We start from the raw sequence: 26,284 nt of genomic DNA on the forward strand, positions 1-26,284 counted from the left end.
TCTTACATCCGCACTAATGCAGAGAGTCAGGAGGTGAGGCTAGTTGTTGACTGGCTGCACCATTTCAGGCTGTTTGCTTAATTTCACTGTGCTTCAATCTCATCATCTCCTAGATAGAGATTTCAGTAGAGCTTATGTAAGAGCATTGTTTGTGAAGATTAAAGGAAATTTAGAGACACAGACATGCACACTCACACACTACCCACCCTGAAGTTTAAAGATTTATTTAATTAATTATTTATTTATTTGAAAGGCAGGGCAATAGAGAGAGGGAGAGAGAGAGATATCTGTCATCTGTTGGTTCATCCTCTAAATGGCTGTAACAGCCAAGTTTTGGTCAGGCAAAAGCCAGAGGCCAAAAAACTCCACCCTGGTCTCCCACCTAGGTGGCAGGGCCCCAAACATTAGGGTTGTCTGCTGCTGCTTTCCCAGGCACATTAGCAGGAAGCTGGATAGGAAGTGGAGCAGCCTGGACAGGATACTGGTGTCACAAGTGGAAGCTTAACCTTCTGTTCCACAACATGTGCCCCTCCTAAGTTTCTTAAACACTGCCTGGCAAGTAGCAAGTCTCAACACATGTTAGCTGTTATTCTTGGCCTTGGATAAACACTGAGATCACCTTATGTTTTCCAAAATTGCACATTATTTTAGTTAATCTGTATTCAACCCTGTAGCACAGATACTAACACCCCTAATCTGAAGTAAAGGAGGCAGCCAGCATCGAAACTGCAGAGTTGGGACAAAACCTGGGCCATATCGAAGTTGACTAATGGCTCTGTCATACATAGAATCTAATGTCTATTTCTTGGGGTCATTTAAGGAGGGCATTAAGAGACTAAAGTGTAGTTCTGGATGAGGACACAAGCTTTACCTGTGTTAACACCATCCATTACAATATTAAGCACGCTGATCAGATGTGAAAAATCATCAGACATCGCATGGTGAATCATAATATCATTTAATGCTCTATACCCTTAACTTTAGTTGACCCCAAATAAACTCTTATCTCTACAAGCAATGAATGCGTCTCAGCAGTCAGAACAGTGTCATGTGGAAAAGGCCAGTCTCCGTGAGACTCTGCTCCATTTTTACAACCTCCGATTCAGGTGAAAGTAGATAAGCCCCTGAATGATCCAGGGTACACTCACTTTTCTTAGTCAATCCATAAACACTTATCAGCTAATGGTTGTGTTCAAAGCACTGAGCTAGGCAATACATAAGAAATACGCTCATTCCGTCATTTCCACTTACGGTACTACAAGGTTTTCAGACCTTGATGTCAGCTCTGGCTTCTTTGCCTCTGACCTTTAATGATCTATCAGTCATCAACTCTTACAGATTCTTCCTTTATGTGGGTTCCTTCATGCCCTTTATCCACAGGTTTCCCACCATTGCTCTAGTTCATCTTTTCTTTTCTATACTGCTCTCTGCCTCCCACCTCTTCCCAAGGATTCAATACATGAACAGATAAGCCTTTCCAAAACACTACTTGGACAATGCCATCCTTTTACACTACACTAACTGTTCAATGGTTTCTCATATTCAATAATCTCTCACTTGCAAGATTTTCGACTTGGCATTCAAGGCCTTCACCATTTTCTTTCATGTTGTATAGAATACTACCTTTGAGATGAATCCTAGGGGATAGGTTCCAATGCCACACGTTGTATGCATATTTCCCAATGCTGGGACCTACCTATTCCACTTTGATCTTGGTTAGGGGGTTCCTTTTTTTTTTTTTTTTTTTTTTTTGACAGGCAGAGTGGACAGTGAGAGAGAGAGACAGAGAGAAAGGTCTTCCTTTGCCATTGGTTCACCCTCCAATGGCCGCTGTGGCTGGCATGCTGCAGCCAGCGCACTGCGCTGATCCAAAGCCAGGAGCAAGGTGCTTCTCCTGGTCTCCCATGGGGTGCAGGGCCCAAGCACTTGGGCCATCTTCCACTGCACTCCCGGGCCACGCAGAGAGCTGGCCTGGAAGAGGGGCAACCGGGACAGAATCCGGTGCCCCGACTGGGACTAGAACCCGGTGAGCCGGCACTGCAGGCGGAGGATTAGCCTATTGAGCTGCGGCGCCGGCCAGGGGGTTCTTTTTTTAAGATTTATTTTATTTATTTGAAAGGCATAGTGCCAGAGAGAGAGAGAGAGAGAGAGAGAGGAACAGAGAAAGATCTTCCATCGGCTGGTTCACTCCCCAAATGGCTGCAACAGCCAGGTTTGTGTCAGGCTGAAGCCAGGAGCCTAGAACCCTATCCTGGTCTCCCAAGTAGGTGGCAAAAGGCCCTAGCACTTGATAATTTTCTGCTGCTTTTCTAGGAACATTATCAGGGATATGGATCAGAAACAGAGTAGCTGGGAATTAAACCAGTGCTCACAATACAGGATACTGGCATTAGTGGGGGGTGGCAGTGCACTGCAACACTGACCCTCATCTTGTGTGTGGGTGTGTGTGTGTTTTAAAAGATTTGTTAATTTTATTTGAAAGGCAGAGTTAAAGAGAGGCAGAGAGAGAGAGAGAGAGTGAGAGAAGTCTTCCATCTGCTGGTTCACTCCCCAAATGACTGCAATGGCTGGAGCTGAGCCAATCCAAAGCCAGTAGCCAGGAGCTTCTTCAGGATTTCCCATGTGGGTGCAGGGGCCCAAGGACTTGGGCCATCTTCCACTACTTTCCCAGGCCATAGCAGAGAGCTAGATTGGAAGGGGAGCAGCTGGGACAACAACCAGCACCCATATGGGATGCCAGCATCACAAATGGCAGCTTTACCCACTATACTACAATGCTGGCCCCACACTTTTTTCATAATATCCATTTTCTTAAACTTTTTCAAAATCACTCGTATGCAAGGGTTTCAAATTGTTTTGCACCAAAACAAACTTATCTTTCAATTCCATTTTCCATGGACTTTGAAAAGCACCCTTGTATCAGTGGCACAGAGTGCTTTAGAGTTGAAAGTGACTTCATGCTCCAGTGTTGGTTTGTACTACCTGTGTAACTACAACAGACCTCAAGAATGAATGGGACCAATTCAGGGTAACAAGTGAGCCAATAAAAAAAACAAGAACTCACATTAGAAACCTAAAAAAATATTAATGAGGGGCCGGCCTTGTGGTATAGCAGGTGAAGCCTGCAATGCTCGCATCCCATACAGGCAACAGTTCATGTCCTGGTTCTTCTACTTCCAATTCAGCTCCCTGCTAATGTGCCTGGGAAAGCGGTGGAGGATTGCCCAAGTGTTTGGACCCCTGCACCCACGTGGGAGACCAGAAGAAGCTCCTGTCTCCTGGCTTTGTCCTGGCCCAGATCTGGCCATTGTGATCATTTGGGGAGTGAACCTATGGATGGAAAAGTCTCTCTGTCTCTGTATCTCTCTGTCTCTCAATCTTTCTGTAACTTTGACTTTCAAATAAATAAATATTTAAAAATTAACGTAAGTTATTTACAAAAGAATGGCTTAGAGATACAATGTATTGTGGTGAAATATACATAAAATTTATCATTTTGTTGATTTGTAGACAACCAATAACATTAAATACATTCACAGTACTGTGTATCATCAACATTGTGTGTACCTATCCCCCTCAATCATTCAGAGATTTGTAACCAACTCTGCATACTAGGCTTAGAGGTTTCCTCCAGACTCCAGTGTCTATGACCCTCAGCCCCAGACAGACTTAGCCTTGCCCTCCAGACAGCCCTTATGACATTTTTCCTTTACTTTTGCATTGTGATTTGTCCACTTAGGTGTCTGTCTCTCTTTTACTGTGTGTGTTTTCTCTTCCTCTGCACCAAATATAGCATCTGACACCAGGGAACCCTCAGGAAAATGTTGCTATGGCTGGAGTGGGCTGAGGAGGGGGAGGCCAAGGTGACATTTACTACAGGAGAAGTGGGCCGTGGCTTACTTGTCTGCTCTCCTCTACAACACCCATCCTCATGATGTGCTCTTTTGGCTAATTCAAGCACAATTTGGGGGGGGGGGGGCAGATGATTTCACATTTTGAGCCTCCATTTGTCCCATTCTAATGGATGATAGGTTAGTTGACCATCAGCACTCTTTCCCAATCTAACAATTTATGGTGTTTCTCAAACTGGAAAACACGCAAAGACTATCAATGGTAGATTGATAGACGGCAATGTATTTAGACAATGGAATCCCAGACAGAAATAAAAATGAATAAGGTTTCACTAAATGCAAAATATGTGGATGAGTCTCATATAAGTAACGTTGTACAAAAGGAGCCAGGCTCAAAGTAGTATCTACTTCATTATACACAGAATTTACAAACCGATGACACACATGTGTAGTGAAGGAGGTCAGCATAGTGGTTACTTTCAAGAGGGGCTAATGATGTAGTCGGAATATGAGAGAGGCTCCTAGGCAATTGTTAATACTCTATCTTTAAATAAAGAAAAAATCTGGTGGCTGTGCTGAGGGCTTATGGTGCTGCCCCTATCAGCTGGGGGCAGGGAGCACTGGGACATGCATATAACTCTTTGGTTTTAGCTGTTTTGAGCTTGGATGACTTTTTCTTGATATTCAACATCAAACCCCAGGGGCTGGCAATATGGTACAGTGGGTTAAACCACTGCCTGCATCACGGCATCCCATTTGAGTACTGCTTTGAGCCCCAGCTTCTCCACTTCCTATCTGGTACCCTGCTAATGCTCCTGGGAAAGCAGAGGAATATGGCGCAAGTGTTTGGGCCCCTGCCAACAATGTGGGAAACATGGATGGACTTTTAGGCTCCTAGTTTTGGCCAGGCCCAGCCTTGGCTTTTGCAGACATTTGGGGAGTGAACCAATTGATGAAAATCTTTCTCTTTCTGTCTCTCCCTCTCTTTCTATAAGTCTAGCTTTCAAATAAACAAATTTCTTTCATAAAAAAATCAAATCCTAGGGAAAAATAAAATAAAAATTATGGATGGCAGATATCCAAATGTGTTTACTTTGGAAATATGCATCAAGCTATTTACCTAGATTTGTGTAGTGTTTTTACATTATACTTCAATAAAAAGTTAGGTAAAACAAAATACCTTTATGGGTCATTGAAATTTAGTTTGGTGAACTCTTAACATTTAACCTTTCAGCCTATTTTTCAGGGCCAAATGTTATATATTCCACTGTACTCTCTGACTCAGGTTAATTATCAATACCTAATCAGATATACCCCATTTTATAGGGCTTGATTACCTCTGTGAACTTCATAACTTATAAATGCTTTTTTAATTGGTCTCTCATCAGTTATATAAAGAAAACTGTATCAGTCAAGGTGATCTGGCTCCAGCAGCTGAGCCCTGACACTGCCCCCATCCCCTCCCCCTTCTAAGCATGTGCTCATCTGCATCTCTCTCTCTCTCTCTTTCTCTCTCTCTTCTCTCTCTCGTTCTCTCTCTCTCTGCTTGTTCTTCTCTGGATTAATCATATACCCACTTTCTGTTTCATTTCTATGTCTTGTTTGAAATATCTATTTATTCTGAAAGGCAAAATGATAGAGATGGAGAGAGAGAGAGAGAGAGAGAGAGAGAGATCATCTGCTGACTCACTCCACAAAGAACTGGTTCAGGACAAAGCTAGGATCCCGAACTCAATCCAGATCTCCTATGTGGATGGTAGGGTCAATCTTCTGTTGTCTCCCCAGGTGGATTAGCAGGGAGCTGGATTGCAAGTGGAATAACTGGGACTCTCAGATATAGCATGCTGGCCTCATAAGTGGCAGCTTAATCTGTTGTGCTACAATGCTGGTCCCTCCTTTCAGTATCTTTTTTTAAAGACTTATTTTATTTATTTGAAAGAGTTACAGAGAGAGGTAGAGACAAAGAGAGAGGTCTTCCATGCACTGGTTCACTCCCCAGATGGCCACAACAGCCAGAGCTGAGCTGATCTGAAGTCAGGAGCCAGGAGCTTCCTCCAGGTCTCCCATGTGGGTACAGGGGCCCAAGGACTTGGGCCATCTTCCACTGCTTTCCCAGGCCATAGCAAAGAGCTGGAATGGAAGAGGAGCAGCCAGGACTAGAACTGGCGCCCATATGGGATGCAGGCGCTTTAGGCCAGGGCTTTAACCTGCTGTGCCACAGCACTGGCTCCTCCATATCTTTAAAAAGTTTTGACACCTGATCTGTGGCATTTATCTTCTCTACAAAATCATTAATATCTTCCATGTTAGTTTTGATAATCAACCCATCAATCAAGCTTCCGTGTTCTTTGCTGTTCTCAACTTCATCTCCATGGCAAGCAATATTCTAAGGATTTTCCTCACCCCCAGAACCTAAGATTCCAGTTCATCCTGTGATTATTTCATCAGACACAAATCTAGGTATTGATCTGTAGTTGTAACCAAAGTCCCAAGTCAATTGACTCTAAAATGCGAGCTTGTAAAGGCGACCCTGATTTAATCACAATGCCCTTTTAAAAGGCAGAAAGGAAAGCCAGGGATTTGAAGTATGAGAGAATTGATGGGCCTTGAAGAAGGAAAGGATCACCTAGGAAGAAACGCAGCCAGCCTGGAGGGAGCTGGGGCAGCCCCAGTGGACAGTCAGCAAGAACACAGGAACTTCAGTCCCCAAACCATGCTCTGCCAACAACCAGACTCTATTTGGAAGCAGATCCGCCAGCTAAAAGCCTCAGATTAAGAGCACAGGTGGCTGACACTTGCACTTGACCTCAGGATACTGTGACCTCCTCAAATGGGAGATAATAAATGGGTATTATTTGAAAGTACTAACTTGATAGTAATTTGTTACTCAACAACAAAAACCAAAAAACAAATTCACTGTTCTTCCACACACTGTTCTTCCATGCATAACCTCACTCTCCTGTTCAAATCACAGGGTCTTGTCAAAACCTGGAAATATTAATGCTAAATGCCAGTATCTCAGTCCATGACCTCACCATCCCGATTCAGCTCCTCCAGCCTCCAAACCACCCTCCAAATGCTCCCTTCTGACTTGCTTCTTCCTGGCTTCACTGCCCTATGATGATGTCACTGCACTCATTCCACTCCTTTGCTCCATTGTTCTGTTGCATTACCTACCCCAGCAAAACCACATCCTAGAACCCACTCAGCCCACTGCCTTCCCATCTCTGTGAATGAGAAAGCCATACCCCTTTGTAGCTTACATGCCACTGTGTTTATAGAATCCAATCCCAGGCGCCCTTGGCACTGCTGTCAAATCTCTGGGTCACAGCTGGCGCCGTGGCTCAATAGGCTAATCCTCTGCCTGTGGTGCCAGCACACTGAGTTCTAGCCCCGGTTGGGGCGCCAGATTCTGTCCCGGTTGTCCCTCTTCCAGGCCAGCTCTCTGCTGTGGCCCAGGAGTGCAGTGGAGGATGGCCCAAGTGCTTGGGCCCTGCACCCACCTGGGAGACCAGGAGAACCACCTGGCTCCTGGTTTCGGATCAGCGCGGTGCGCCGGCCACAGTGCACCGGTCGCGGCGGCCATTGGAGGGTGAACCAACGGCAAAGGAAGACCTTTCTCTCTGTCTCTCTCTCTCACTGTCCACTCTGCCTGTCAAAACAAACAAACAAACAAACAAAAAAAACCAAAAAAACTCTGGGTCCCTTATGAGTGTTGGGAGGAAACCTTTTCCTCTTTCAACTTTGGTCTAGTGGTTGGGAGCCTGCAGTTTCACAGTTTACCAGGAGAATACACAAGGTTTATTTGGATACATGCAGGGGCATTCAGGTTTGGAGGCTTTTTGGACAGCTAGAGGTAGGATGGCATGGCACAGGGGAAGAGGGGGAGGAATGGACTTTTATGGGGGACTAAAAGGGCTTTATGGAAACAAATGGGGGGCCAGTTTGCGACATTTGCTTACGCAACCTCTCACCCCAGGAACACAGGTAGTTGGTCTCTCTCCTGCCTGTGAGGCTCCATGAGAGTTGATTTACAGCAACTTGAGTCCTGGAAGATTCTCCTTTAATCAGACAAGGGAAGCTCCTAAATGCCTTCGATCTGCTGCTGATATATTATAAATGTCTTCAGTTTAAAATAGTCTTCATACCACCTCGTGTGTCCTGGTAGGTCTCTACATTAGCACCCTCTTCCGTTTCCTTAGTCTATGGTAGACAGAATGAGGGCCTCCTAAAGGTGTTCCATGTTGTAATTCCCAGGATGTATGTTAGTTTACATGGCAGAGGAGAATTAAGGTTTCAGACAGAATGAAGGTCCTCATCCGACGACTTTCACAAAGGGAGGTTATTCTTGCTTATGTGATGGGCACAGTGTGGAATACAGGTACAGATGAAGAAAGTTAGAGAAAGAGATGTGATGACGGTAGCAGCGTCAGAGAGATGCTATGATGAGGTTGGCTTTGAAGATGGGAGAATGGGGCTACAGGCCCAGGAATGCCCACAGCCTAGCAAGCTGGACAGGTTCCAGAAAGGAACCCATTGACTTCTTGACTTTAGTAGGCCTGTCCTGGACTTTTCTTCTATGGAAATGTAAGATTAAAGCTTGCACTATTCTCGGTCACTATGCTAACAGTGACTTTTAGAGCAGCAAGAGAAAATGAATACAGGTTGATTCCAATGCTTGTTATTGCCTCTTAGCATTCACACCATGCCCTTGCCAGGTCCTCCAACTTCAGAGAGAAAGTATAGTTATAGGCTAGACATTCACTTGAACTTGTTCTTTTCCCTAATTAAAACATTTTCAAATGGCCTTTGAAAATTCATGAGAAATGTATATTATGAAAAAATTATGCATGGTATTTTTGCACCAAAATAAACTCATATGCTTTATAAAATGTCTGGATGTGAGCTAGTATGAGGTAATAAGAAGGATAAGACATCAGTTTGAAAAGAGTTCCTCTCAGAGCAACATGACTTCTACTAAAATTAAGAATAAGCATCCCCACTGGTGCCGCAGTTCACTAGGCTAATCTTCTGCTTGCAGCGCCGGCACACCGGGTTCTAGTCCTGGTTGGGGCACCAGATTCTGTCCCGGTTGCTGCTCTTCCAGTCCAGCTCTCTGCTGTGGCCTGGGAATGCAGTGGAGGATGGCTCAAGTCCTTGGGCCCTACACCTGCATGGGAGACCAGGAGGAAGCACCTGGCTCCTGGCTTCGGAATGCATTGGCGTTGCGCCGGCCGTAGCGGCCATTTGGGGGGTGAACCAACAGAAGGAAGACCTTTCTCTCTGTCTTTTCTAACTCTGCCTGTCAGGAAAAAAAAAAAAAAAAAGAGAGAGAGAGAGAGAGAGAATAAGTATCCCATTTATGCTGAAGTTTGGCTGGGAGAATGATAAAACCATTGATGATTCATGAAAATTTTATGGGCCAATATCCCAAAGAAATCAGTTTACAAATGGGATAACTCTCTTTAAGATGGGAGAGAGGGAGGGGACTGATGTTGAAGATGAAGTCCACACTGGCAGGCCATCCATATCAATTTGTGAGGAAAAATTCATCTTGTTCATGCCCTAACTGAAGAAGACCCATGATAAACAGTAGACATAATAGCCAACACCACAGACATCTCAGCTGGTGCAGCATACACAATTCTGACTGAAAAAGTAAAGTAGAGCAAACTTTCTGCTGGATAGGTGCTAGAAGTGTTGTGCCCTACCCAGCTGCAGACAATAGCAGAGTTTTCCATGAAAATCCTAGACAAGTAGGATCAAGAACCTGAAGCATTTCTTGGAGGACCTGGAACGGTAGATGACAAGACTTGACTAGTATAATCCTGAAGATAAAGCATGGCCAAAGTAATGGGTACAGAGAGGTAGGCATGCTCCAGATAAAGCAAATGTGGGCCAGTAAAGGGCAAAGTTCACAGCAACAATATTTGGAATGCTCAAGGCTTACTGACTTTAATGATAATATCTGCTTCTTAATGAGTGTTTTGAGAAATTCAGCAGAAAAATGCCTGGGAAAGCTTCACCAGAGGGTTCTTCCCCACAAGAATGCTTGGGCTCATTCCTCTCAACAAACAGAGCCATTTTGTGGGTTTCAAAGGGAAACCAATAAGCATCCTTACACATTTCAGTCCTTCTGACTTTGTTTCACAATCTTAAAAAATCTCTAGGGGCAGCAGTTTGGTGCAGTAGTTAAAGATACAGCTTGGAATGCCCACATCCCATATTGGAGTGTCTGGGTTCAAGACTTGGCTCTGCTTCCAATTCCAGTTTTCTGCTAATCTGCATCCTGGAAGGTACCAGGCAATGCCTCAGTTACTTGTGTCCCCACCACCCACATGGGAGACTCTGACTGAGCTCTGGGCTCCTGGCTGTGGCCTGGCCTGGGCCTACTTGTTGCGGACATTTGGAGAGTGAACAAGCAGATGGAAGATTGCTTTCTGTCTTTGTGCCTTAAATAAATAAATGAGCAAATCTTGAAGGGCATCCGTTTTTCTTCAGTTATTATAAGAAAGACCGTGTTCCCGTGGTTAAATTCCAAGGACCCTCAGTGCTTTATGGATGGACAAAATGGTTGGGATTATCACTTAACGAAAGTGTCTTGATCTTGATGAAGCTTGCATTAAGAAATAAACCTTATATTTTTATATTTTATCATATTCACACAAATTTATTTTTCAATTCCCTCATTTCTGTATAAGGGTATATTCTGACTCCACCTCTTCTGCCACAATTTTTTTTAAAAAAAGTGTTCATATTCAAATTCCTCTGGATTCCATTTCTATTCTGCTTTCTAAGGTAACTGATGACTTGTCTTCTTAGTAGGCACATATGTCCTGACCCAGCTAATTCAAATCAAATGCAAAATAGTTTCCCTGAGCACTGCTGTACTCTTTTCTCTCATCTTCCATTCAGAGTGAACCTTCCTCTCCTTCATTTACTTAGTGATAGAGAACTTTCTTCCACCAAGTTCATCTGAGCCCCCCACCAGAAGCCAGGAGCAGGGCCTTGGCGGATCACCACACCTACAGCCTCTCTTCCAGTGCTTTTTTTTTTTTTTTTTTTTTGACAGGCAGAGTTAGAGAGAGAGAGAGAGAGAGAGAAAGAGTGAGTTATAGACAGTGAGAGAGAGACAAAGGTCTTCCTTAATTGGTTTACTCCCCTAATGGCCACTACGATCCGAAGCCAGGAGCTGGGTGCTTCCTCCCAGTCTCCCATGTGGATGCAGGGACCCAAGCACTTGGGCCATCCTCCACTGCCCTCCCGGGCCATAGCAGAGAGCTGGACTGCAAGAGGAGCAACAGGGACTAGTACCTGGTGCCCCAACTGGGACTAGAACCTGGGGTGCCGGCGCCGCAGAGAGAGAATTAGCCAAGTGAGCCACAATGCCGGCCCTCCAGTGCTTTTCAACTTGAAGGGGTAGTGGCCAGAAACACACCTGTGCCCCACCTCTGTTTTGGATGTTACCCAAATGCTCCCAGGGCCATGATAAGCCCTCTTTGGAAATTTACCACTGGAATCAGCTGTAAGGAATGCATGGATCCTTCCCAGGAAACCGGCACTGGGCCCTGTAAATACTGGGCAGTCATTCTTCACAGATGAAATCAAGAGCAGTCACAGGGTAGAGGGCAGAGGGCAGTGGTGGCAGAGGTTACAGTCACCTAATCTGACCTTGGGCAAATCTGGCCCATGTGGATGGATGACTCATCTGTGAAGCAAGGCAGTCATCTAAAGGTTCCTTCCTCTCTAAAATTCTGTAACCTAAAATCATCAAACACTGAAAGTGAAATCAGGGCACTTGAAAACAATTAGCCCCCAAAGAAAATGCTAGCTTTCAAGTCAAAATGGCTCATTTCTTTACCATGTAAGACACTTATGCAAAGCTGGCTTAATCTCAATTTGGCAAAGTTTGATAGCACTTAGGACCAGCTTTATAAAGTACCAGAGTGATATATTTAATATAACTTCAGTTAGCACATACGGGGTTATCAAATAGTTCACAGAAAATACATACTATGAAAAACTGCATGGATTTCAAATGTTTTGCAGCAAAATAAAGTCTCATTTCTCTTTCCCATTAATTTTTGAAGTACCCTTATAAATGGACTGATGAATAGGAAAATCACAAGCCAGAAAGTATTTATAAAATAGACTAAAATAATTTTTTTGTTGTTTCAGAGGTCTTAGCCTTATTTGTGGTAAGGATTTGAGTACCTTTCTTCCCCTTCTTTTCTGTGTAATTCTGAATTTGATTTAATGCAGCCATGTAATTTTATAATGAGTGCTGTTTAAAGATAAACGGATAAAGTGTACATGGAAAGACACGTGATGGGGCATGGCGGGAGCTGCATTGTAGCAGAGTGGGTTAAAATGCTGCCTGTGATGCTGGCATCCCATCTGGGTGTCAGTTCATGTCCTGCTGCTCCACTTCCTATCCAGCGCCTGCTAATAGCCTGGGAAAAGCAGTGGAAAAGAGTCCAAGTGTTTGGGCCCCTGCACCCACGTGGGAGACCCAGAAGAAGCTCCTGGCTTCAGCCTGGCCTAGTACTGGCCTTTGGGGCCATCTGGGGAGTGAACCAGCAGATGGAAGATCTCTGTCCTTCTCTTTCTGTAATTCTTTCAAAATAAATAACCTTAAAAAAAAAAGAAAGATGATAATAGTTACTGAAATAGAAAAATATCTCTTACTCCTTGGAACAAACTAACATTTTCCTGTATTGCTGTGTCCAGCTATATTCTCTCTTAAAGATTTATTTATTTATTTGAAAGGCAGAATTACAGAGAGGCAGAGAGAGAGAGAGAAAGCTCTTGCATCTGCTGGTTCACTTCGCACATTGCTGCAATAGTAGAAGCTACACCCATCCAAAGCCAGAAGCCAGGAACTTCCTCCTGGTCTCCCTTGCGAGTGCAGGGGCCCAGGGACTTGGGCCATCCTCTACTGCTTTCCCAGGCCATAGCAGAGAGCTGGATCAAAGTGGAGCAACCGGGACTTGAACTGGCGCCTATATGGGATGCTGGCACTGCAGATAGAGTCTTTAACCTGCTATGCCACAGTGCCATGCCCTCAGCTAATTTCTATATTTAGGTTTTGGTTTCTTTTATATATATAATCCCAGAATGTTATTCAACTTTTCTTAATGTGCTTTATAGCAATTGCATGTGTGTTTTTACAATATTTGAACTGCCTTCAGAGCTGCTTGTCGCTCCCCCTCTTCGTGGAGGAACGACACTAAACCCTGCGCTGTTCTTTCGTCTGCTCGGCCCTCCCCGGGTTTGCTGCTGGTTCTTCCCGGGTTGGCTACTATCCCTTCCACCTCCGTGGAAGGGCAGTTCCCCCTGGCCACATTCCCCACTTCCGCAGGGGAGTGGCACACCGCCGGCTCTTCTCGGGGGCTGCACGGGTGTTCCTTCAGCTAGATGTTCCCCATAGATGTTCCTGGTGCATGCCGTCTCTCTCCTCCTTTATAGTCCTCCTCCGCCAATCCTAACTCGGCTGCCCACACGCCGAGTACGCTGCTCTCCTCCAATCAGGAGCAAGTCCTACAGTTTATTAGTTGAACTGGAGGCAGCTGTGCAGAAGCTGTTTACTTCTCTCCCAGCGCCATATTGTGGGAGAGCAGATGCATAGAATAAGTCTTAATTCGAGTAACTTAGTCTAGTCCGGATTGCTCCCCACAGCTGCTAGTATCAATAAAACCTTACTCTTTGGAGGATGTTTTTCTACTTTTGCCATCACTAAGAGCCCATTCTGAGAAATTAACCTAATTTCACCTTAAAATGAAGTATGATTAAAATAGATTTCTGAATAAGTATCTAAGTATCTTTAAAGTGGCAGAAATTAATCCAAAAAAAATTTCAGGCAAACGTTTGGGTGTATTGTGGATATATACTTAAAATTCCTTTAAAACTCATAGTATTTTTGCTATTTTCTTTTAAAAGATTTACTTATCTGAAAGTCAGTTACAGAAAAAGAGAGAGAAAGAGAGAGATCTTCCATCTGCTGGTTCATTTCCCAAATGGCCATAATGGCCAGAATAGAGCCAGGCAGAAGCCAGGAGCCTGGAACTCCATCCCGCTGTCTCACATGGGTGCAGGGACCCAAGCTCTTGGGCCATCTTCCGCTGCTTTCCCAGATGCAATAGCAGGGAACTGGATGGGAAGTGGAGCAGCTGGACTCCAGCAGGTGCAGGTATGGGATGCCAGCATGGGCATGGCAGCAGACAGCGGCTTAATCCGCTGCACCATGACGCAGGCCCCTACTGTTTGAAAGCATTATTTACAGTCAGCTTTTCTTATATCGGCTTCTTGGCTAAAACTTTTCTTGTATTGGGTTAAATCCGTGTGGACTTAAATCGCTGAGATTTTGATTTCTGTTTATATAAAGGCAAACCGGAAAATAGCTCCATCCTAATCATTTCGAGGGCAGCCACAGCAGATGAGGGTTGGGAGGGCCACACACATGCAGGGGCCTGAATCTCCTCTCAACTCGCAGGATTGCTTCCCAGCTTCTGCACAGCTCCAGAACACTCCAGAAAAGGCCTCAGTACTGGACTGTGAGGAATCAAGCCTCAACTGTTCACGGGCATATTTGCATCCAAAAGACCCTCCCCCTTCCCCACCCTGAGATTCTGTTCCTGATTTTATCAGCCCAGGGAGCACAAGCATTTCATTGTTCCGAAGTTCACTCATCAGAAACCCGCCTAGTGACTCTAGGAGTGACCGTCCGGCGCCACACAAGAAACCTCGGCGTCCGGAGGCCACGCAGTTTGCGCGCGGGGCAGCTGCGGGGACCCGAGCCAGCCCGACTTGAGGCGCTACTGATCGACCAGAGCAGCGCCCGCCGATTTGTAGAGCTGATTGCCCGGGTCCATTTCGCCCCGCGCGGGAGGCAGGAGTCTGCGCCGCGGCCCTGAGCGCCCGGAAGAGTCCGGACGGAGACTTGGGCTTTGCTTCACCGTAGCGGTCCCCGACCCGCAGGACGACTCAGCCTCTCCCAGGCGCTGAGCGCTTATCTGGGCCTGACAGGCGACGCCACGCCTTCCGCCCGCCTGTCCGCGACGACCCGGAGGGCGCCGGGGCGCAAGGGAGGAGCCGCGTCCTGCGCCGGGGCCGGCCGCAGCCAGAAGTGCTCACGGAGAAGCTCGCGTCCCAGTGGCCGGCGCTCACCTCCTCGCCCGAGCTCGCAGCTCGCCGCCGCCGACCGTTACCCCGGCGCGCGCCCCGCCAGGCCGGCCGCCGCGCGGTGAGTGCGGAGCGGAGCGCGCGGGCGCGTCGCAGAGGGAAGGGGGAGTCCCCGGCGCTCGCGCCGAGGCGGGACGCGCAGGGGGAGAGAGCGCGGCGTGGGTGCTTACCCAGGTTAGTGAAGGCTGCTTGCTTTCGCGCGCGCGCGCGTGTGTGACAGCACCGGCTGACTCATCCCAGCTTTGTCCCAGCGGTGGTTCCTGCTGTGCCCGGGGCGCACTCGCACGCGAGCGCCGCGCCTGCCCGCCCGGGCCGCGGGGTGTTCGGCCAACTTGGGGCCGGGAGCCTGTGGCTTTGCCTAGTATTTGTTGGAAAGAGGAAAACGGCTTCGGTGGGATGATTGGAGCCTCTGTGAATCACAGACTAGTGCAGCTGATCCTGGGTCTGGTTGCATGTTCAGGGCTGGTTGGTAGCCAAACTCTTGCCTTTCTCCAAATGTGCCGAAACTAGCTCTAGTTATTATTGGATGGAAGTTACTACAGGTGGGGGAGAAATTTGTTAATAGTAGCATTTCACGGGGGTTGTGCTTATTTCTAGGACTTAAAGTTTGTCCACGACTTTGAATGCTTTGCTAGTGAGTTCCTTTTTGCAATTTTTATGTGGGTTACTGAGTTTTACTCATTTCAAAACTTAGCCAGCTAATTACCATGCTTATTAAAAAGATCTGAATAAGTTTGAACGCGACAGAAAAATAGTTTCGGGCCAAAAAAGTTAGATAACAAGTGTAGCAAGCAGTTAAAAAATATATTTGTAGTGTTTTATTTTCCTGCATAATAATAGAAATGTAAACGCTCATACTTCTTTCAGAAAAACACAGATTGGCAGGAACAAGTGTTTTTTTGGCATCTTTGTTCCAGGCTTGGGGCAGGAATTTCCTTAGGAAACACGTTCTTTTCTATTAAGATTATATTAAAACACAGGCAAAATCTGTTTCTGCATTTATTGTCATTTTAAGCAACCCTGAGGCATTTGAAGTGAACAAAACTGTGATAAATGTTTTAAAAGTAAGAGACAGCCAGACCCAGGTGGAGTTCCTGGTCATTGGGGCCATCTGGGGAGTGAACCAGTGGATGAAGATCTGTCCCTGACTGTCTCTCCTTCTCCCCTGTGGCTCTGCCTTGCAGATAAATTAAGAGGGAGCCTCTGGGCAGATTGAAGGGCCCTTTGCAATGATTCAAGCGTTGTCAGGAAAGCCCACATGTTGTTGTGGATTTGTTCTGAGAGGAGGAGTGTGATGGGGGCAAGAGGTGTGGAGTCACCACACAGACCCGGGGAGTTGGGTGAAAGCAGACCTGAGGCAAGCAGCTGGCTGATTCCTGTATTTCAGGTGCTACAGCAGCTTATATAGCCAAGGCAGCCAATCCAGTCAAGGGGCGGTCTATGCCCTAACCAATCACAGCCTGTTGCCAGTCAGGCTCCGTTGCCAGCGGCCATCTTGGCATGGCCTTCTCATTCCACCACAGACATAGAAAGGGAAGGATCAGGGCCGCTGCCGCGGCTCAATAGGCTAATCCTCTGCCTGTGGCGCCGGCACACCGGGTTCTTGTCCTGGTCGGAATGCCAGTTCTGTCCTGGTTGCTCCTCCTCCAGTGGAGGATGGCCCAAGTGCTTGGGCCCTGCACTCGCGTGGGAGACCAGGAGGAAGCACCTGGCTCCTGGCTTCGGATCAGCACGGTGCGCCAGCTGCAGCGCGCCAGCCACAGCGGTCATTGAGGGTTGAACCAACGGAAAAGGAAGACCTTTCTCTCTCTCACTGCCCATTCTACTTGTCAAAAAAAAAAAAAAAAAAAAAAAAAAAAAAAAAAAAGGGAATGGTCAGTCCTATAGCTCAGTGCTGATAAACCAGGAAGCACACCCCTCTTGAGAGAGGCTTTTCTTGGCACCACAGAGGGATGCACAGGAGACTGAAGAATGGCAGTGTGAGAGTATCCGTATGCCCTCCCATAACACAGACAGCAGCATTTGGTCTAACGGGTGTTCTGAGATGACGAGGTGTAGTTTTTCCTTAGCCTGAGTGTCGGGAGCAATGCTTGCATGCTGGGGCTTATTTGGGGATAAATCTGAATTTTTATAGAGGCGCAGGTGGCCCTCATGTTCTTCAGTGACTCTAAACATTTCTCTCCTTCAGTGGTTTCTGTAGGGGTTGGGCAGCAATTGAAGGTGATACCTAGTGGGAAGGTTTATTCTGTGTTGCTTACAGCTGTAATAAGTTAGGATTGGGTTGTTTTAGTGAAAGTTGAAGAGCTCAAATGTCCATCCTTTCTCTATCTGTCGATTGTATAAGGCTACAGAAAGCAAAGAATGTTTTAAAAAGGTTTATTTATTTATTTGAGAGGCAAAGTTACAGAGAGAAGGGGGGAGAGAGATCTTCCTTCTGCTGGTTCTTCCCCAAATGGCTGCAATGGTTGGAGCTGGGCCAATCCAAAGCCAGGAGCTTCTTCTGTTTCTCCCGTGCAGGTGCAGGGGCCCAAGCACTTGGGCCATCTTCTACTGCTTTCCCAGGCCATAGCAGAGAGCTGGATCAGCAGTGGAGCAGCTGTGACTTGAACCAGTGCCCATATGGGATGCCAGGACAGACGCTTAGCCTACTACACCACAGTGCAGGCTTTGCAAAGGTTTTTTTTTTTTTTTTTTTTAATCTGTTTCCAGTTCACTTTAGGATGTAAACCAGTCATTGATAATCTCAAAACGAGTTTGGTTTCGTGGTTTTTGTCTTTTCAGTAACAGCTTGAGTGAGATGTAATTCAGGGACCATACAGTCAGCCTATTGGAAGGGTACAACTCTGGTTATTTTATAATCACAGAGTTGTACAAGCAATCATTTTCATCGCCAGCCCCCATTACTCCCTCAAACCATCCTAATTAGCTGTCATTTCTTCTTCACTGGGAGAAAAGTGGCTGTTGAGTTTTGAGCCACATAATTAACTTGTTGGAAGGTGTAAATAAAGTATTCAGAGAATGATTTCTTTGGAGGTTAGCAGTGTACTGGCAGTTTACTATCTGGATGGTGGGTATGGAGAAAGCACAACTACTTTTCCACTCTAGCTCCCTCCCATCCTGATCTTCATTAGTAAGTCTGTTTTCACAGGAAAGGCAATGAAGTCTGGGCCTGGTTGGAAGCCCTGCTGGACCAGTGCTGTGATGCTGTGCTGATCATCAGCTCAGTCCTTTGGGCTTGCAGCTGGAGAAGCCTTGTTCCTAGTTAGAACAAGGGTCTGGCGAAGAATTAGTTCATAGGCTCAGGTGGCATCTACCTATGTGGAGTTTCAATTTATCCAGGAGTGTGACAAGGACAGCTGTACAAGGTGGCACTCCGATGGCCCTCTGAGGCCACTGGAGGTGAGTGTAGGCATTACAGAGGGAGGAAAAGACTGCTGAGGGGGTTCTGAGCTTTGCTGACCCCTGTGTACCCTCATGCTGAAAGTCTGTCCCCCTGCTCCTGGTGGCCCACCCTGTGCGTCCTACACTGTCTCCCCTGCACCCAGCTACCACCTGTACCCTAGCATGGAAGGGAGAAGAGATTCAAAAGTAAGATGGGGAAATAGAATCCTTAGAAGAAAGAAGAAAGCATTTCATTTTGCTCCTTTTCCTTAGTTGCCCGTGTTGGTTGGAGTGACTGGATAAGACCGTTGGATGCCCAGGGACTGGGTTCGAGTCTTGCTCTGCTTCTAATCCAGCTTCCTGCTAATACACATCCTGGTGGAGCCAAAAATAATGGTTCAAGCACTTGGGTTCCTGCCACTCACAAGGGCCTAGATTGAGTTCCCGGCTTCTGGTTCCCACCCGGCCCAATCCTGGCTTTTTGGGGGACAGTTGCAGAGTGAATTAGCAGATAGATGATCTCTCTCTCTTTCTGGATCTTTCAAATAAAATGCAAACAAAAGAGATCTTTAGAGGCTCAGAATCATAAAAGGAAGTGGCCACGGTGGACATTTGAGGGCTGACTGTATGCAAGTGTTTTTTACTGTCTCTCATGCACTCACTAGGCTTCCAGGATGGTGTTTTACTCGCGTATTCATAGATAGGCAATTCATCACGTCACTCAGAGCTGAGATAAAGCCTTCCACGTAGGCAGTATTTAGGAAGTGAGAGTTTTCAGGATACAAAAGACAAGTGACCTTTGTTAAGGTTCCCCAAGCCTTTCCTCCTTCACCTCCCTTTCCTCTTCCTGCCCTCCTCTCCAACCTGGCAGTGTTTTCTGTGTATTTTCTAGTGTTCTTGGAACTGCTGCTCATTGTATAGACAGGAAGAAGAGGTGTATGTATTGATTGGCAGTAGGGAGATCCAGAGTGAACTTTAGTCTAATGAACTTTCATTTTCTACCTGTGCTTTTTAAAGGCACCTCCTGTGTGGATGACCGTACAGTGTGTTCCTGGGACCAGGTTCCTATAGTTGGTTCTAGGATTGGTCTGTATTTTATTTAAGGAGTCCAGAAACAAAGGGTGATTCAGTTGAAAGTGCCCCAATAGTAAGACAGTGTTAAGGGGGCTGAGAACACGTAATATTCGTATTGGACCCAACACTAAGAATGCCCAGTGCCTCACTGTTTGTTTACACTGTTGTATTACATCAGTGCTCAGCTAATGGAGTCTCCTGTTCAGCTAACCTCATAATTGGGAGGATCAGATGAGATAATTCAATATTGTGTAAAAACAGAAACACTGCAGTTTATCTCTTTTTAGGAAAGTACTTTGAAAAGTTTGTGGAAATGGAATTATAAGTTTATATTTGTGCAAAAAATTATGAAATCTTTGCATAATTTTTTTCAAAAAAGACTTACTTATTTGAAAGGTAGAGGGAGAGAGGGAGAGGGAGAAGCAGAGGGAGTGAGGGAGGGAGAGAGAGAGAGATGTCATCCATCTGCTGGTTCACTTCCCAAATGGTCTCAATGGCCTGGGCTGGGTCAGGCTAAAGCCAGAAGCCAGGAGCTTCATCCAGATCTCCCATGTGGGTTCAGGTGCCCAAACAGTTGGGCCATCTTCCACTGCTTTCCCAGGTGCGTTAGCAGGGAGCTGGATTGAAAGTGGAGCAGCCAAGACTCAGAGCAGCACCCGTATGGGATGCTGGTGTCGCAGGCTGTGGCTTAACCCACTATGCCACAATGCTAGCCATGTATAGATTTTTAATAGTATGCATTTTCTATGAACTCTGAAGATTCCTCATCTATATGTATTAAACAATATATTAGATATTATAATGTTAATATATAATTAGTGTAACATTATTATTGAGGTAGTTTATGTCTTTTTTCATATAATTTTACAAAATCTGGTATGTGTCTTGCACGTATGGCATGTTCCAGTTCAGAGCTTCCACATTTCAAATATTCAGTGACTGCCATTTTGGGTAGCACAGGTCTGTAGGCATCAAGTGATACAGATAGAAGCTTTTTTTATCCCAAAGGTAATATATTTGTAGATATGCCTTTTGCTTTTAGTCATTAATAACTTGCTTCTAATACTCAATTTTTTAAGTCTTTTTTCTACTTTATTATTTTCAAGATTTTTTTATTTGATTTGAAAGGCAGAGTTACAGGGAGAGAGGGGGAGAGAGAGAAATCTTCCATCCCCTGGTTCACTCCCCCCAAATGGCCCAGCCCAGGCTGAGGCCAGAAGCCAGGAGCTTCTTCTTAGTCTCCCATGTGTGTTCAGGGGCCCAAGCACTTGGGCCATTTTCTACTGCTTTCCCAGGCACATTAGCAGGGAGCTGGATGAGAAGTGGAGCAGCTGGGGCTCTAACCGGCACTGATAGGGACACTGGTACTGCCTGTGGTGGTTTAACCTTCTGTGCCACAGTGCTGGTCCCTCTACTTTATTTATTTATTCTTCAAGATTTTTCTTTATTTATTTGAAAGTTATATATATATAGAGAGAGAGAGAGAGAGAGAGAGAGAAATCTTCCATCTGCTGATTCATTTCCGACATGACTACATCCGCCAAGGCTAGGCCAACCCAGAGCCAGCAGCTTCATCTGAGTCTCCCATGTGGGTGGCAGGGACCCATCCTCAGCTGCTCTCCCAAACCATTAGCAGGGAGCTGGATCAGTAGAGCAGCCAGGCAAGCCGACACCCATATGGGATGCTAGTGTCTCAAACAATGGCTTTACCCGCCATGCCACACCGCAGTGTTGTCCCCTACCTAACTGTTCTTAAACATACAGAAGGAATACAGGTGCAAGAAGTATAGGAATGTAGGAATTAAGGTATGTCCATTATTTTATTGCCTACCTACTGAGATCAGGGAAGTGTGAGAGACCTGACCCTTGCTTCTACCTGCCTCCCTCAGAATTGGTTTTATAATCTTTCAGATCCGTATCTCCTGTGTCATAACATAAGGATGATGTTAGGATGGCATAATGTGAAATATATTTGGACTTTGTCCCCATTCCTGTCACAGGGCTCCTAATTTCCTGAGTGATAGGAGTGTCTTGTTATTTTAATGAACCCCTTTGATCACTCTTTTTTTTTTTTTTTTAAGATTTATTTATTTATTTGAAAGACAGAGTTAGAAAGAGAAGGAGAGACAGAGAGAAAGGTCTGCCATCCACTGGTTCATTCCCCAAATGGCTGCAACAGCCCGGGTTGGGCCAGGTTGAAGCTGGGAGCCAGAACTCCGTCCAGGTCTTCCGTGTGAGGGGCAGGCAGGGGCCCAAGTACTTTGGTCATTTCCTCTGCTTTTCTGGATGCATTAGCAGGGAGTTTGATCAGGCCATCTTCCACAGCTTTCCCAGGTGCATTAGCAGGGTGCTGGATTGGAAGTGGAGCTGCTGGTGTCCCAAGCAGTAGCTTAACCCACTGCGCCACAGTACTGATGCCCTGTGTAAAATCTCTGGAACAGCCAGATTGGATGAGCATCCCTACTAGTGAATGGGTGGGAGACTTGCTGGGGGAGGGGGAGGAAGGGTCTCTCTTCAAGCCCATCTCAGAAGTGTTATAAGAGCATGGCAGGAGACAAATGGTGAGTGTGCTCTTCCCATTATATTCCCCAAAGTATGTCCTATGCTAGCGACTCCAAGTAATGCATGGTGTACTTCAGAAGCTGTAAAGCCATTGGCTCACGGTAGTTACAAATCTAATGGTGTCGTTTCGGTCGCACCCAAATCTGCCAGTCTTATTTGAATCAAGCCAAGTCATTCTCTGTGTCCACCTCAAATTGGAGAGAGGAATAGAATCCATGTGGCACGCCCACTGTTTGTTCATAGTGGAGGATAAGGCCAATGGACCCATTCCAGTTGCACCAGTATAGGTTTATCCTAGCTGAGTAGCTTCTCCCCTACCCACTGTGTCCTGATGTCATAGGAGGTATGCGTCTTCTTCCCCCAGGACGAGGGGTTCCATTTTGCCTCATGGAATGCCACTCCAACCTTTGGAAGCAGAGTCTCAGTAGTTACAACCAGGGAATGTTACAAGTCTACCATTAATAACTGGCTCACTACAAGCAATACATTCAAATGGTTTGACTTTTCCATCAAAGAGCAGTTTTCCACTTTCTCCCCTTGATTTCCACCTAACAGAAGAGGTACAGATCATTTAGAAGTTTCTAAAACCTCCTGCTCGTTCCCTCTTTGTCTGATAAAGATATTCCCTCAAGGGCTTTAGAAGGAGCGAGTCATTTGAATTCTAGTGCGTCATAAATGTAGAGTAACAAGGAAGATGTATGTTTTTTTTAATGTGTTGTTCATAAAACATTGCTTCCCAGAATACAGCTTTGATCAGATTGTGTGGATTTTGATGAGGAAACTTTGAAAATATGTGCAGTCTAATATTACCCTTTCATTACCAACTTTTGAAAAATGTTGGTTAATTAATTTTTTAAACTTAGTAAGTTGCAAAAAATAGTACAGAGAGTTCTTGCATGGCTGTAGTATCATTGTCAAAACTCATGAATTAACATTGGTGCAATGCTGTAATACTGTTAATGGAATTTCAGACTTTGTTTTGGTTTCACTGGTCTTTCTGCTACCCTTTTTCTGTCCAAGATCAAATCTAGCTTCCTACAATGCAAGTAACTGCTGTATGTGTAACTGCTATAATCTGTCCACTCTCTGACAATTCCTCTGTCTCAGTAATTTTTTATGACCTTGTTGTTAGTGAAGAGTATTGGTCAGGGTTAGTTGATTTGTAGATTGTCCCTCAATTTGTATTTGATGGAATATCATGATTAGGTTGAACGTCTGTTTTGGGAAAAAAGTACTGCTTGAGTAAAGAGCTCTTCTCAGTGCATCCTATCAGGGGTGTGCAATGCCTTTTATTTCTGATGACCCTAACTTTGGTGAAGGTGAAAACAATTCCCTCTACAGTGCCCTTGATGCAGTACTAGACACCATATAGTCCTAGTCTCCTAGGCTCCCTCCCTCAGCTTAAACATTCCTTGCCCTGATTTTACTAAAAATTGAGGAGTGGTTTAACTGGCCCTACAGGATCACTGGACGCTGGGGTCATTATCTCCCCTGTAGATAACCTCTGAACCCCAGGCCCTCAAGCCAAAAAATAACTACCACCTTCCTGTAGCACCTAGACTGACTGGAGCCCACTTCGCAGCCATCAAAATTCCCGAAAGTACAGAATCATTGATCAACAGGATGGACTTGGAGATGAGCCGAACATTTCTCAACCCACACTCCAATCTGAGAAATCTATCTCTAACCCCTCAAGGAGCCAGAAATAGGAGCACTATGATTATGAGGACAAAAGGAGATACTGGAGACATTGCCCACAGTGGAAACCATGGCCAAAATTGATACATCCTGTTAGCACATCAGCCTGCGAGGTGGGTCCTGTGGGGGTAGACTTAAGTGAGGGACATGTTATTAGTTTTAATGAAATAAAATGCACCTAAGGAGGGTGCCCTTTGAGTTTGGCAGTGGTGGGGTAGTCAGTATCACCTGGTAGAGCAGCCTCATTTTGTTTTAGATAAACCCAGTCATGAGGTTGAAAGATAGGAATATGGTCGGGAGGCAGAGAGTGGTTTGGGTAGGTGCATGGGTTCATAAAGGAGAGTGCATTTCGGTGAGATGAGGGAAAGGGAGAGGTGGAGGAATAGCTTCAGAGTTCTGTTGGGGAGGAAAGTTACGTGAAGGAGAGGCTTCCATAGAGAATTTCAAACGGGCTACGCATTAAGGGCTTCCAGGGAAGGGGTCTGATTCTTCCCAGAGCTGAAGGGAGGAGTTTTCCCCAGTCTAAGTGGACATGGGCGGAGAGTTTAGTTAGAGCCTGTTTGAAAATTCCATTCATCCGTTCTTTTCCTGAAGAGGGGGGACGACAGGGAATGTGAAAATGCCATGAGACATGAAGAGAGGCAGATGGGATTCGAGGAATTTGAGAGGTAAACTCCAGCCCATTGTCTAAGTGAATGGAAGCAGATAATCCAAATCTTGGGATAATATCATTTAATAATAATAGTGGAAACTCTTTTGTTAGTAGTGGGGAAAGCTTCCACCCACCCTGAGAAGGTGTCCACCATCACCAGAAGGTAACGTGTTCGCCTAACTGGTGGCATGTGGGTGAGGTTGTTATGGGATAACAGTGACAGAGAAATGATTGTTACCTCGGTTCTTTGTCTCACATGGAAGAAAAATTTCCAAGCGGACAGCGAAGAGATTTAAAAGTATTTATTAGAATCAAGGACTTCCAGCCAGAGTGGCTTGGAGGGGGGCTTGCAAGAGAGGAAAACCCAAAGGGGGCTGGTGGCAGTTGTCTTTAAGAACAATTTTGAAGGAAAAAAAACCTTGATGATTAGATTGACATTCAGTTACCAGCCAGGGACCAAAAAAACCCATCAAAAGACCTCATTTACAATTCTCCATCCAGTCTGGCCTGCTAAGGATGGGATAGGTAACTTGTTTTTACAATAAGCTGTGAGTTCCAGAAGAACCCCTTGCTATTCTCTTGGTAAATTTGGAAGGAGGGAGGCCTGTCCTTGCTAAAGATAAAGGTTTGGGGAAGGAAGCAAGTATTTTACACCCCAAATTGCACTGGGATCCTCTGCCAGTCCTCTCCTGGGAGTGATCCATTGGCCTGGTGAGTGGGGATTGGGGTGGCCAGATATTAGAGTTGGGGTTAGCGGTTTGACAGTTGCTACAGGTCTGGGATATGTTATGCAGAATTTGTCGTATGGTGGGAGTAAGGTGTATGTGTGATCTCAGGAGGTGAAGAGAGTTTGAGTGATAGAGAGAATGGAGGTTTTTTTTTAGAAAGCTTGGAAAGAAGGGAGTATTAGTTTTTCATCTAGAAGCCACATGAGTCCTTTCTAGATGCCCCTTGTTATTGGAACTGAGAGATGTCTGAGTATACAGGAGCTAAGTTCAAGAGAGAAGATGGGATTGGTTCCCCAGGAGCCACAGCTTTAGCTGTCAGATCAGCCTTGTTAGCTTCGGGTAGGTATTGTTTTAGCGGATAGGTATTGTTTCAGTGGATTTTGTTGGCAGCTAGGCAGCATGGAGAAGAGCTTTCTTAATCAGCTCACCATTTTGTCTTTCCCTTTAGGCCTAGCTTGCACAAGCTTTTTAAGAGGCAGGCCCAAGGGGAGTTGGGTGAAATGCTAGAAATTTTGGAATCCGTGGATTAGGGAAAATACGGCCTGAGGGAAGAGGGTCCTTCTCACAGGGGTCCCCCAGGAAAGGATTATCCCAACCGGAAGTTCTGAGTCCTCCTAAGAGGAGAGAGTGAGAAATCCCGAGCTTAGACCAGTGTCCAAGTGCCCTAAGCAAAGGAAACCACTAAACAGCCCAGGCCCTATGGGGAGGGGGAGGGGAATGAACCAGTCCTGAGCGTTGCCCCAGCTCCCTAGAGGTGACAAAGGTCTCTCTTACCAGTCTGATGGGTCGAGAATGAGATCCTGCAAAGGGCTCTGGCTGTGTATTTGTTGAGAACCGAGAAGTGCAAGCAGGAGTGAGGATGTGTTCCAGAGGGGTATCTCTCAGGGCTGCTCAGTCAACAGAGAAAAAGGAGATTGTAGGAAAGAGAAGGTCGGGGTGAGCAGAGGCAGTAAAAAGTGGAAGGAGTTCAGAAGAGAGAAGAGAGTTTGGAGGAAGGGTGGGGATCACAGCTCTCACCCAGAGAATGCAGGAGCGGCTGATCTGGCAGGATGCTGATTCCTGGCTCCCCTTCTCACAGGGAGCACCAAAATGTTAGGAAGAAACGGGCAGCTGATCCCCCGGGGCTGGGCCTCTTTATATCTTAGGAGGGCTAGGGA

At 45.8% G+C, this 26,284-nt stretch overlaps 1 protein-coding gene and 1 long non-coding RNA gene across 14 annotated transcripts in view; one reads left to right on the plus strand and one right to left on the minus strand.

The window, feature by feature from the left end:
* Nucleotides 1-15,339, minus strand: part of LOC103350759 (uncharacterized) — a 91,150-nt gene extending 75,811 nt beyond the window's left edge. For both annotated transcript variants that reach the window (XR_016212418.1, XR_016212416.1), the window contains exon 1: nucleotides 15,203-15,339. This is a non-coding gene — a long non-coding RNA (uncharacterized LOC103350759). The remainder of the gene's footprint in view (nucleotides 1-15,202) is intronic.
* The window catches only part of LOC100008640 (ATP-binding cassette sub-family G member 2), a 126,429-nt gene that overhangs the window by 42,673 nt on the left and 57,472 nt on the right, over nucleotides 1-26,284 (plus strand). Inside the window, exon 1 of one of the 12 annotated variants that reach the window (XM_051819256.3) lies at nucleotides 14,520-15,093. The exons of 5 other annotated variants lie outside the window; for them this stretch is intronic. The gene's annotated coding sequence lies outside the window, so the exon portion shown is untranslated. Of the gene's footprint in view, nucleotides 1-14,519; nucleotides 15,207-26,284 lie in introns of those variants that run through there. 6 more of the 12 variants (XM_070079466.2, XM_070079462.2, XM_089301669.1 and 3 more) reach the window with 6 other exon arrangements.

This window comes from Oryctolagus cuniculus, chromosome 8 (assembly GCF_051225735.1).
Source record: "Oryctolagus cuniculus isolate XC-2025 breed Fujian yellow rabbit chromosome 8, ASM5122573v1, whole genome shotgun sequence".
Lineage (NCBI taxonomy): Eukaryota > Metazoa > Chordata > Mammalia > Lagomorpha > Leporidae > Oryctolagus > Oryctolagus cuniculus.